Source organism: Hyla sarda, chromosome 6, assembly GCF_029499605.1.
Source record: "Hyla sarda isolate aHylSar1 chromosome 6, aHylSar1.hap1, whole genome shotgun sequence".
Taxonomy (NCBI): Eukaryota; Metazoa; Chordata; class Amphibia; order Anura; family Hylidae; genus Hyla; species Hyla sarda.
Genome location: NC_079194.1, coordinates 43,023,239 through 43,037,512, shown reverse-complemented (window position 1 = coordinate 43,037,512; position 14,274 = coordinate 43,023,239).

The following is a 14,274-nucleotide window of genomic DNA, read 5'->3' as shown; positions in this document are numbered from 1 at the left end:
GGGGACCCCCTGAACCCCCGGCAGCGACATTAGCATAGCTCCTAGGAGCAGTCACTACCGGGGGGGGCAGCCGGACCAGACCTAGAACCAGAACTACTAACACCACCATTCACACCACTACTCTCATCATCTTTATTTTCTTTCATGCTAGACTTCCCATCCATACCACTACTACTACCACCAACATTTACTCCACTGACACTCCCACATACACCCCTCTCATCCACAACACTACTACATCCATCAATCTCACACCCTGCACTCTTATCCTTACTAATAGTTTCTGGGCTGGCTGGGACTTGTAGTATGGCTGGCTTCAGTAGAGTCTTTATTGCAGGCTTAGCTGCTCCTGGGGTCGACGCCGATGGCTTCACCTCCATGACTGAGGTTACTCCCTGAGTCTGAGGCTGCCCCACCGGGCGCACCCCAGCTCCTCCCACAATGCCAGCATCTGCTTTGCATGACCGCACAGGCTCTGCAGGTGATTCCGGCACCCGGACACTCCCCCCCCCCTCACAGAGGAGTGCCCCGCAGCGCCCGCAGAACACACTATACTCGGAAGACCGCCCTCCCGAGCACATAGATCAAACGCTCTCTGCCACCGGCGCCTGGACACTCCCCCCCCCTCCCTCACAGGGGAGTGCCCTGCAGTGCCGGTAATGCCCACAGCACTCGGGGAACCACCCCCTGAGCACACGGCGGCATAGCTTGCCTCGCCACTGCCCACCATGAGCCCATCCTGCCACTCCCTACCGGCAGGATGGGTGGGCTTCACATCTATTGCGCCTGCAGCCTTTAAATCTTTCATCATTGCAAAGTTTTTCATCAAAGAACCCTGCTCCCTCAGCAATCCTCCTTCTGGCCTCCTCCACCTCAGCCACCTCTACCTTCAGAGCCGCAGCTGGGCGGTAAACTTCTGCCTCTTACCTGCAGAGGCATTGTCAGCCTGGTAGGTTGTGAACTTGAGATTTCTCTCAGGCTCCGAAGTCTCCTGCCCAGCTCCTTGTATTCCGCCATCTTGGCCTGGATCCGAGACCCATAGGTCTCCAGAGACTCTCTTGGACCCTGTACCCCCCATTGCTGGGGTTCTGGGGTAGCAGAAGGTCCGCTGCTCCTCCCTGTAGCCTTGCTTCCCTCAGGTTTGGATTGGGGAGTGGGCTCCACATTTTTGCGGGCCCTACTGGAACGTCTCACCCCGACCTTGGAACCGGCTGTAGACACTGGCTTCCCCCCCCCTCACCAGCCGGGAACGAGCGGTAGAAGGCCGGGGCTCCATGCAGGAAAGCCCTCCCTAGGAGCCTGCCACACTCCTGGGAAGGATGGTGAAAAAAAAAACCTGCCTCTCTGCCTGGAAGTCTGCAGAGCACAAAGGGACACACCCGACAGCTGCTCACACCGAACTGCTCTGGACTGCTGTGTTCACAGGAATTGCTCTCTGCTGACACCTCTGTCCATGTCAGGAACTGTCCAGAGCAGGAGAGATTTTCTATAGGGTTTGCTCCTACTCTGGACAGTTCCTGACATGGACAGAGGTGTCAGCAGAAAGCACTGTGGTCAGACTGGAAAGATCTACACAACTTCCTCTGGAGCATACAGCAGCTGATAAGTACTGGAAGGAATTTACAAATCTGTATTACTTTCTGGCACCAGTTGATTTGTAAAACATTTGTTCTTCACCGGAGTACATGTGCACCCAGCTGTACACACCATCAGCAGTTAGGCTAGGTTCAGACTACGGAATTTCCGTATGCAATTTCCACTCGGAAATTCCGCTTGCTAAAATGTACAGTGTAGTGAATTGGTTTCCGTTCACAAATTCACACTTCGGAATTTGTGAAGCGGAATTTGTGAAGCGGAATTTGTGAAGGAAAAATTTCCGCCTGAAGAATGGCGTTGCTCTTTCTTCAGGCGGAAATACTCTCGGAACACATTGCAGTCTATTGGAGACTGCAATGTCCGTGCGGTCCTGAATCAGTCGGCGCTGGCCGCACTCGGAATCTCCGGACGGAAATTTTCTGCCCGGAGGTTCCATAGTCAGAACCTATCCTTAGGGTACAGTCTCACAGTACAGCTATTGCATGCAGACAAAACCTGGCCCACATGCGATGGACAATGGATCATTTTGCCTTTGATGCCACCATTTTTTATGCAAGTTTCTGCAGTTGTTGACCATCTTGTGGATCACACTTAGTGAAAATGTGATAGCCTCACTGTAGGGCTAAGTTTCCACTTTTTTTTTTTTTTGTGAAAAACGCCAATTCTGCCGCATGGCGTTTTTTTGTCCAAAAAACACTACGGCCAGATGTTAGCTGTAAATCAATGAGAAATTCCAATTTCCACTTTGCGTTTTTCAGTTTGGTGTTTTTTTATTATCCTTTTGGTGTTTTTTTCACTCTTTTTATGGCTTTTTTCAACTCCTTGGCGGTTTTGCAAAGCCGCAACATGTTGGGCCTATGGCGTTTTTTTTTCCTGAAATCGTGTCGCTTTTCTCCCATAGAAGTCCATGGGGAAAAAAATGCCAAGAAAAACGACATGTGGGTTTTAACTTTGGCGTTTTTGCAGACGGTTTTTATTCTTTTTTGGACAAAAAAGTGATCGAGATACCTTTTTTTTTTTTTATAAAATTTCGTAGGGTACCATTAAAAAAATTAAAAATGATACACTAGTGATGGAAAAAAATTTTTTAACGAAATTTATCTTTATTATAATGAAATTTTAATTCATTTTTAAATCTGGATCAATATTTGTGGGCAGGCAAGGCACTAAAAGTGTAGTTGACAATAATAAAATGTAGTGTGTTTGTGTTTTTCACTTTTTTTTTTAAATTTTTTTAGGTAGTACTACTCCCAGCATGGAACACACTTTTCCATGATGGGAGTAGAAGTACCTGTACTAATTGACAGATCGCCTGGGTCACTTCTGACACCCGTTGCGATCCTCCTGTATAATGTATAGATGCGGCCGGCCGCTCTTCTATTGTCCCCTGCACTGACGTATATATACACCTATTCATATTTCCCGCAGAGAGTTGTGATTGGCCAGATGGTTCCAGCCAATCACAACTCTCTGTGGGAAATATGAATAGGTGTATATATATATATATATATATATATATATATATACGTCAGTGCAGGGGACCGTAGAAGAGCGCCCGGCCGCATCTATACACATTATACAGGAGGATTGCAGTGGGTGTCAGGAGTGACACCCAGGAGGATCTGTCTATTAATGCAGGTACTACAGCTCCTAGCATGGAGCAGAGTGTGCTCCATGTTGGGAGCAGTAGTACCTGCAGTTAAGGACACCCGCTGTGATCATCCTTCATCCCCGAGATGCGGAGCGGCTTTCTCCTGCGCTGGCATCTCTGCTCTGTACTCCAGCCGGCCACTCACCATTGATATTTCCGTCTGAGAGCGAGGATTGGCTGCCACCATCCGGGCAATCGCCACTCTGGGTGGAAAATATGAATGAGTGATGTGAATTTCTATTCACATCACTGGCCGGCCCGGAGTATAGTGCAGAGATGCGAGCGCTGTATAGAGCTGCTCCGCATCTCTGCTATATTATGGACGATCGCATTGGGTGTCAGGAGTGACACCCGGGGTGATCTGTCTATTAGTACAGGAACTACTACTCCCATCATGGAACAGTCTGTTATAAAAAATATAAATTTCGTTAAATACATTATTTTTCAATTACTACTGCATCCTTTTTTTTATTTGGTACCCAACAAATTTTGAAAAAAACGGCAAAGGGGCCAAAAATGCAATTTCCACTCGAATGCAAAAACGCTAGAAAAAGATCAGATGCAAGAAATTGCACTGGCATTTTTTCTGGTGTTTTTTTTCACATTAAAAAAAACGCTGGAAAAAAAAACAAGTGGAAACTTATCCTAAGGCTGTAACTTTACAAAGTAAATATAGAATGTGAGTAATTTAATGCTCTTCATTTATTCAACTGTTTTCTTATATTTTATGCTTTTACTTGACAAAGCTTTAATAAAAACTATTAAGAACAAAAAGGAATTGATTAATTTCATCCCTTTTATAAAACTGGTTTTATGTTCCGCCACAAACTCACATATTTCTCAATATACCCCTCTCAAATATCTTTCCTATGATAGGTATCAGGCTAAGGGAGCATACACGCTATGTTTTGTGCCTGTGTGGCATGGCTTCGGTGGAAGAAGCTGAAAACCACTTGCAAATGTATCTATGCCGTACCTGTGCCAGATCCCATTATATCTGATGACTGAACTGAGTCAGCTAGTTACTGACCGTATAGGACTTTTGGCATGGACTGAAAATAGTGGTCTGCTGCCGTTAACAATCCTGGCTAAAAGCTGGTTACCGTTAATAAAAAGGCCCAAAATAGTCACTAGCCGACTATTTGGGTCATTAAAGGGGTACTCCACTGCCCCAGCATCTGGAACATTTTGTTCCAAATGCTGGGTGCGGGCTGCAGGGGCTGTGATGTCACGGCCATGCCCCCTGTGACATCACGCCACACCCCCGTGACATCACGCCACCCCCCCTCAATGAAAGTCTAATAGAGAGCACCACACAGAATAAATGTCTCTAAAGTAGGGCAGAAATCGTTGCTTCAGGTATCCTAAAAAGAAAAGATAAAAAATAAAAAGTGTACAGCTTCTTATAGTGGAATTGTACAGTGCTGTGGACTAAGTTAGTGCTCACTCACAGGTCCCCCATGCATCCAGTGGTGACCTAAAGAAAACACATATAAACGGACCTGTGAGTTACTTTCCAAATGTCCAGATACCTGCAAACAAGTCCTCCGCTATGCAGTACTTACAATTCCTTTGCCAGGTCAGGATCTCACGGACGGAGCGCTAACCTGCAGTGGCGGGGAGCCGTGCAGCATCCATGCCAGAGACCCCGGCCTCTGGCATCATATCCGGTTGCCGAGCCATCAGGTCATAGCACCATGCCCCTACTGTGATGTCTCAGTCGGGCGGGACTAAGTGTATGACGCGACTGCATGTATCAGCCGGAATATAGTCTCTGCATTGTGATTTCGGCTAGTGATTTATACCGAGATCACCTATGGAGAATAGTGTAGGGCTGATTATTCTCAAACACTTAAAAGGATATATATTCATATATAGGTTTAGTTATCAGGTGAATACTGATGCGGTTATATACATAGTTTGAATTCTTCCTATTGCCTATTTATTGCAGTAAGTATTTCAGTGACACTATATGCTAGATAAAAAAAATATAAAATATATACTTCAATCAGACTCCTCCCTAAAAAAATGTGGTAACCTAATAACGGACAGATGCTATCCTACGTGCCCTTTTGTACCCAGATGGACACTGGGTCCCTGGATGTAGGAGGGATGTCAACATCTATATGTTATCAGGATCCCACCCAAGGGAACAAATCAGTGAGTGTGCCCTTATTTGGGCAAGGTTTATAGATGACATCTTGATATTATGGCAGGGATCGTCTGGGCAATTTAGGGACTTTATTAAATCCCTGAATGAAAATAATTTGGGACTTTATTTTACCTTTGAAATTCAGAAGAGTTGTCTACCATTTTTTAGATATTAACATACATAAAAACCAAGATGGTACTCTACCATCCATTGGAAAACCACCGCAACGAACAGTCTCCTGAGGTGGCAGAGTTGCCACCCGGGGCACCTGAAAAGGGGTATCCTGCTTGGACAATATCTCCGCCTCAGGAGGAACTGTTCGGAGAGGGGGGACTTTGTGGTAGAGGCAAGGGACATGCGTACACGGTTTCAGGAAAGAGGGTATCCATCACATGTATTGGCATCTGCTTAGAAGTATTCCCTTTCTAGACCCAGGTAATGACTTCTTATACTCACTTCTTATACCAAAACTAAGAACCCAAGAAACTAATGTTACACGAATAGTAGCTACTTACGATCATGGCTCAACAGCCATGTGTGAGATCCTACGTAAACATTGGGATATACTCCGAATGGATCCTGATGTTTGAGATAAAATCCCTGAGATTCCTCTATTGACGTTTAGAAGGGGACGAAATTAAGCGGATATCCTTACGCAGGGTCACTTGCCCCCGTCTAAGGTGGAAGGAGAAACCTGGTTAGAGAGAGCCCTGAGAAACCCGGCATGCCACCCCTGTGGTCACTGCAAAGCCTGCCCTAATGTTATTAAATAAAAAAATGAAGAATTTATTCTACATAAATTTATTAACTGTATGACGCGGTGTGTAATCTAGCCACCTGTGCATGTTCCTTGAAGTACGTTGGAAAAACTAAAAGACCCTTAAAAATCCGGTTCTTAGAGCATTTGGGGGACATAAGACACGGCCGTGACAAACCATTGGCACGACACATGAACGAAATCCATGGAGGAAATATCAGCAATTTGAAGTTTATGGGTATAGACAAAATCTGTCCCTCTCCTAGGGGAGGGGATATCGACCGGCTATTGCTACAAAAAGAATGCAGATAGATACATAGGTTAGACACAGTCTCCCCTAGGGGTTAGAGTGATCAATTAAATTTTGCTTGTTTTCTGTGTGTGCATGTGTGACACGCTCACAGGACTTTTTAATATATAGTGGCACTCCCTCTTTTACAATGGAACGGTGATGTAAGGCAGACAGTGGAGACTGTAGCTAGTCTTGAGTAAGTATCACTGGCTAGAAAAGGGACTGTTAGGCAAGTAGGAGGTACGAGAGTGGGACAGCACTTTTCAGGGCATCACACCCTGCCTAGGTGTTAGGGTTTCTCAGGTATAATAGGGTGGTGATAGGTTCCCTAGGCCCATGCCAACCCCTACCCCTCTAATCTATTATTAGGTTATGCCCTGGGAGGGTGCCACTAATATTATCATGTGTCCGATGTTTTGATGACTCTGCCGCAGTTGTCCATTCCTTCATTTCTAAAACTTGCATCCCCCCTTCCCCCTCTCCCTTTAATTGTCTATCATATAAATAGTAGGATCCTGATAACGTATAGATGTTGACATCCCTCCTACATCCAGGGACCCAGTGCCCATCTGAGTTCAAAAGGGCACGTGGGATAGCATCTGTCCGTTCTTAGGTTACCACATTTTTTTTAGGGAGGAGTCTGATTGGAGTATATATATATATATTTTTTTATCTAGCATATAGTGTCACTGAAATACTTACTGCAAAAAATAGGCAATAGGAAGAATTCAAACTATGTATATAACCGCATCAGTATATACCTGATAACTAAACCTATATATGCATATATTCCCTGTAAGTTTTTGAGAATAATCAGCCCTACACTATCCTCCATAGGTGATCTCGGTACTGAGTATAAATCTCTTGCCGAAATCACAATGCAGAGACTATATTCCGGCTGATACATGCGGTCGCTCGGCAACCAGATATGATGCCAGATGCCGGCACAGTAGCCGCTGATGCTGCACGGCTCCCCGTCACTGCGGTTAGCGCTTCATACGTGAGATCCTGACCATGCAAAGGAATCGTAAGTACTGCATAGCAGAGGACTTGTTTGCAGGTATCTGGACATTTGGAAAGTAACTCACAGGTCCGTTTATATGTGTTTTCTTTAGGTCACCACTGGATGCACGGGGGACCTGTGAGTGAGCACTAAATTACTCCACAGCACTGTACAATTAGGCTAGGTTCAGACTACGGAATCTCCGGGCAGAAAGTTTCTGCACGGAGATTCCGAGTGTGGCCAGACTGCAATGTGTTCCCCGAGTATTTCCGCCTGAAGAATGAGCAACGGACACCCATTCACTACACTATACATAGCAAGCGGAATTTCTGCCTGCAATTTCAAAGCGGGATTGCAGGCGGAAATTCCGTAGTGTGAACCTAGCCTTACACTATAAGAAGCTGTAGACTTATAGTAGGTATTTTTTTATCTTTTCTTTTTAGGATACATGAAGCAACAATTCCTGCCCTACTTTACAGACATTGATTCTGTGTGGTGCTCAAATATACTTACCCATATTATCTATTCATATATCTCTATTCATTACCTTGAGTGATACATTTCTATGCTATACATGCATTTTTATTACCCAAGTGGTCTCTCCTGAGGACGCCATGTGATTGTGGTAGAAACGTGTTGAGAGCAATTGAGATATAACTTGATGAATGAGGGGCATTGAGATTTGATTGCTAATGGTGATATAATGCAATAACCGTATCTCTAATATACACGTGGTATAATTGGTTGCTATTGGCCTTATCACGAATGTATGTTGTGGAAGTGGTTCCACCGGTTACTATGGGTGATATCATGCGGTGAAATAGCTTGATCACCAATTAATAACAGTAACCCGGTCCGTTTTATAACTAGTTTTGGTTATTTTAGGATATTTTATATATACTTGCGCACTATGGGGGACATTTATGAAACTTTGCTTTTGTAGTCTATTTTTTAGTAATTTTTTTTCAACTACTGTTTTGCTTACGTGCGACAAATTTATTATTCTGTTGCAGGGCCTTAATAAAGTTGTCACACGTAAGCAAAAGCGGGAAAATCCCTCCACGTAAGCAAAAGCTGTGAGGTAATCGCCGGAGATTACTCTGCTGTTCCCATGTTAGCTAAAGAGGTGGATCTCTGCTGTCCTCACTTGTTTCTCGGGCTCAAAACCATCCAGTGTTGCCTAACCCGTTATGATGGCACAAGTAGGTGGTAAGAGGAGGTCCAAATCCAAACACATTTCCCAACATATTGCCGTGGAAGAAATATTACAAAGTATGTTGTCCGCCATTGCCACAACCCAACCTGTAGGAGACTCTATTCCACCAAACTCGCCCAATAAATTTGGCAACGATATTTTGAGTTTTAAGTGAATAAAAAAGGTTCTCATATGCATTTTATTGTCATTATTATTTTTTTTTTTTAAATAGAAGTTTTAAATTATGTTTTGACAAGCAAAGATAGGAATTAGCTTGAGCAGAAGAGGTTGATTATGGCAATCAGTGTCAAAAGAAAAAAGCCCCAAAAAATAAAAAAAAAATTCACAGAGTGCACAAAAGTAAGCATTAACATTGAATAATGTAGTTATAACACACTTTCATAAAAAAAAAAATAAATAAATAAAAAGAATACCATTAACCCGATAACGACCACGGACGAGTATAGACGTCCAGGTTGGCGGCCGTTCCCGCACCTGGACGTCTATACTCGTCCATTATTCTCGTGGGTGCTGCCCAGTGCACCCACGAGATCGCGGCAGGGACTCGGCTGTATCACACAGCCGGGACCCTGCTGCACTGCCAGGACCGAAGTAAACTTCGGTCCCGGCAGTTTTAACCCTTACAGCCGCGGTCGGAAGTGACTGCGGGCTGTAAGTGTTATGACAGAGGGAGGGAGCTCCCTCTGTCTCCTCTGCAGCACCCCGCATCGCGATCGCGGGGTGCTGCGTGTAATACGCGGCTGACCGGGGCCTGCCGCACTGCCGGGAGTGAAGTTCACTTCTGTCTCTCCTGCAGCACCCCGGAGCATCGCGGGGTGCTGCTGCATACCTGGGCAGCCGGGGGTCCTACAAAGACCCCCAGGTCTGCCCTGGGTATTGCCTGCTAGTGAAATATGCTGCCTGCTAGTGAAAACTGGCAGGCAGCATATAACTGCAATGCTTTGGAATACTAAGTATTCCAAAGCATTAAAAAGTGTAAAAATAAATAAATAAATAAAATAAAAGTGTAAAAATAAATACAAATGTAATAAAAGTGTAAAAAAAAATATATGTAAAAAATACATTTATTAAATGAATCTAATTTTAAAAAAAAAGCATAATGTGTAGGATCGCATTGGCGGACATCCGCAGCATGTAATATGCTGCGGATGTCCGCTACGTGATCCTACACATTATGCAGCAGTCACGGTAATGAGCTCGCTGCTGCGGCTGGGTAGCTTTGTGCGTCCACTCATAGCGGCGGATTTTCCGCCAGCAGTCATGAGCGGACACACTGAGCTACCCAGCCGCAGCAGTAATGGATATATTCGCCATGAGCGGGTGCTTATTCCCACAACATGGCGGATATATCCATCAGGAGCCTTAACTGTCACAGACAGACGCGTTATACTGCCAGCCGACCAAGGACCAATCAGAGAGGTCCCTGGTCCAGCCAATAACTTGTAGGGGTGCGGTATATAAATGGGGTCACTTGTGGGGGTACTGTTCTGCCCTGAAAGCCAAATGGCGCTCCTCTCCTTCTGAGTCCTACCACGCCGCCAAGGAACCATATATGGCCAAAGCGGGGGTATTTCCGAACATGGGACAAGCAGCTAAATAAAATATAGGGTGCATTTCTTTCAATATCAGAAGTGATGTACAAAAAATATGCCCCCCAAATGATGCATTTGTGAAAAATTGCAATTTTCGAATTTTTAACACTGACTTTGTAATAATTCCTGCCAAAAAACTATGGTGTTAAAATACTCACTGTACCCCCTAGCGAATACCGTGAGGGGTCTAGTTTTTAAAATGGGGTCATTTGGGGGGGTGTTCCTATGTTCTACTACCTTTTAATTTCTGCAAACCTTGCATAGCACATAAAAAAAGATGTACTTTTCAAATTTTCAAAATGTTCAACATTTCAAGTTAAATTGTTAGGCTTCTAACTGATTTAAAATGTTAATTAAAAACTAAAAAATGACGTCAAAATAAAGTAGACATCTGAAAGTATAAGTTTCATAAACTATTTGGTCAGTATGTATAAATATATGCAGCCAATTAGTGTTAAAATAGGAAAAAATCGTAATTTTTTGTAAAAATTTCATGATTTTTTGCATTGTAAAAAAAAACTACAAATGATATCGGCTTAGTTTTACTATGTACATGAAGGACAACTTGTGACAAAAAAACAATGTCAGAATTATCGTGATTGGCAAAACGTTACCAGAGTTATTCTCTAATAAAGACAGACATCCACGATTTGAAAAAACAGGCCTGGTCTTTCAGGGGCGTACAGGTTTATTTGCATTGGTCCTTAAGGGGTTAATAGAAGAGGACAATTCATTGTAGAGGATGTAAGGCATTTTAGTAAGCCAGGAATGTGCTGGAGTAAATTTAAGCTAAATTTTCCTCTATAGCGACTGTTACGCCGAGCGCTCCGGGTCCCCGCTCCTCCCCGGAGCGCTCGCTACACTCTCCTCTCTGCAGCGCTCCGGTCAGATCCACTGACCCGGGGCGCTGCGATACCGCCTCCAGCCGGGATGCGATTCGCGATGCGGGTAGCGCCCGCTCGCGATGCGCACCCCGGCTCCCGTACCTGACTCGTTCTCCGTCAGTCCTGTCCCGGCGCGCGCGGCCCCGCTCCCTAGGGCGCGCGCGCGCCGGGTCTTTGCGATTTAAAGGGCCACTGCGCCGCTGATTGGCGCAGTGGTTCCAATTAGTGTTATCACCTGTGCACTTCCCTATATCACCTCACTTCCCCTGCACTCCCTCGCCGGATCTTGTTGCCATCGTGCCAGTGAAAGCGTTTCCTTGTGTGTTCCTAGCCTGTGTTCCAGACCTCCTGCCGTTGCCCCTGACTACGATCCTTGCTGCCTGCCCCGACCTTCTGCTACGTCCGACCTTGCTTCTGTCTACTCCCTTGTACCGCGCCTATCTTCAGCAGCCAGAGAGGTTGAGCCGTTGCTAGTGGATACGACCTGGTCACTACCGCCGCAGCAAGACCATCCCGCTTTGCGGCGGGCTCTGGTGAAAACCAGTAGTGACTTAGAACCGATCCACTAGCACGGTCCACGCCAATCCCTCGCTGGCACAGAGGATCCACTACCTGCCAGCCGGCATCGTGACAGTAGATCCGGCCATGGATCCCGCTGAAGTTCCTCTGCCAGTTGTCGCTGACCTCACCACGGTGGTCGCCCAGCAGTCACAACAGATAGCGCAACAAGGCCAACAGCTGTCTCAACTGACCGTTATGCTACAGCAGTTACTACCACAGCTTCAGCAATCATCTCCTCCGCCAGCTCCTGCACCTCCTCCGCAGCGAATGGCCGCTTCTGGACTACGACTATCCTTGCCGGATAAGTTTGATGGGGACTCTAAGTTTTGCCGTGGCTTTCTTTCCCAATGTTCATTGCACTTGGAGATGATGTCGGACCAGTTTCCCACTGAAAGGTCTAAGGTGGCTTTCGTAGTCAGCCTTCTGTCTGGAAAAGCCCTGTCTTGGGCCACACCGCTCTGGGACCGCAATGACCCCGTCACTGCCTCTGTACACTCCTTCTTCTCGGAAATTCGAAGTGTCTTTGAGGAACCTGCCCGAGCCTCTTCTGCTGAGACTGCCCTGTTGAACCTGGTCCAGGGTAATTCTTCCGTTGGCGAGTATGCCGTACAATTCCGTACTCTTGCTTCAGAATTATCCTGGAATAATGAGGCCCTCTGCGCGACCTTTAAAAAAGGCCTATCCAGCAACATTAAAGATGTTCTGGCCGCACGAGAAATCCCTGCTAATCTACATGAACTCATTCACCTAGCCACTCGCATTGACATGCGTTTTTCCGAAAGGCGTCAGGAGCTCCGCCAGGATATGGACTCTGTTCGCACGAGGCGTTTCTTCTCCCCGGCTCCTCTCTCCTCTGGTCCCCTGCAATCTGTTCCTGTGCCTTCCGCCGTGGAGGCTATGCAGGTCGACCGGTCTCGCCTGACACCTCAAGAGAGGACACGACGCCGCATGGAGAATCTCTGCCTGTACTGTGCTAGTACCGAACACTTCCTGAAGGATTGTCCTATCCGTCCTCCCCGCCTGGAAAGACGTACGCTGACTCCGCACAAAGGTGAGACAGTCCTTGATGTCTACTCTGCTTTTCCACGTCTTACTGTGCCTGTGCGGATATCTGCCTCTGCCTTCTCCTTCTCTACTGTGGCCTTCTTGGACTCCGGATCTGCAGGAAATTTTATTTTGGCCTCTCTCGTCAACAGGTTCAACATCCCGGTGACCAGTCTCGCCAGACCCCTCTACATCAATTGTGTAAACAATGAAAGATTGGACTGTACCATACGTTTCCGTACGGAGCCCCTTCTAATGTGCATCGGATCTCATCACGAGAGGATTGAACTTTTGGTCCTCCCCAATTGCACTTCTGAAATTCTCCTTGGACTTCCCTGGCTTCAACTTCATTCCCCAACCCTGGATTGGTCCACTGGGGAGATCAAGAGTTGGGGGCCCTCTTGTTCCAAGGACTGCCTAAAACCGGTTCCCAGTAACCCTTGCCGTGTCTCTGTGGTTCCTCCTGTAACCGGTCTCCCTAAGGCCTATATAGACTTTGCGGATGTTTTTTGCAAAAAACAAGCTGAGACTCTACCTCCTCACAGGCCTTATGATTGTCCTATCGACCTCCTCCCGGGCACTACTCCACCCCGGGGCAGAATCTATCCTCTGTCCGTCCCAGAGACTCTTGCCATGTCTGAATACGTCCAGGAAAATTTAAAAAAGGGCTTTATCCGTAAATCCTCCTCTCCTGCCGGAGCCGGATTTTTCTTTGTGTCCAAAAAAGATGGCTCTCTACGTCCTTGCATTGACTACCGCGGTCTTAATAAAATCACGGTTAAGAACCGCTACCCCCTACCCCTCATCTCTGAACTCTTTGATCGCCTCCAAGGTGCCCACATTTTTACCAAACTGGACTTAAGAGGTGCTTATAATCTCATCCGCATCAGAGAGGGGGATGAATGGAAAACGGCATTTAACACCAGAGATGGACACTTTGAGTATCTGGTCATGCCCTTTGGCCTGTGCAATGCCCCTGCCGTCTTCCAAGACTTTGTTAATGAAATTTTTCGTGATCTCCTATACTCCTGTGTTGTTGTATATCTGGACGATATCCTGATTTTTTCTGCCAATCTAGAAGAACACCGCCAGCATGTCCGTATGGTCCTTCAGAGACTTCGTGACAATCAACTCTATGCCAAAATAGAGAAATGTCTGTTTGAATGCCAATCTCTTCCTTTCCTAGGATACTTGGTCTCTGGCCAGGGACTACAAATGGATCCAGACAAACTCTCTGCCGTCTTAGATTGGCCACGCCCCTCCGGACTCCGTGCCATCCAATGTTTTTTGGGGTTCGCCAATTATTACAGGCAATTTATTCCACATTTTTCTACCGTTGTGGCTCCTATTGTGGCTTTAACCAAAAAAAATGCCGATCCCAAGTCTTGGCCTCCTCAAGCGGAAGACGCCTTTAAACGGCTCAAGTCTGCCTTTTCTTCGGCTCCCGTGCTCTCCAGACCTGACCCATCTAAACCCTTCCTATTGGAGGTTGATGCCTCCTCAGTGGGAGCTGGAGCTGTCCTTCT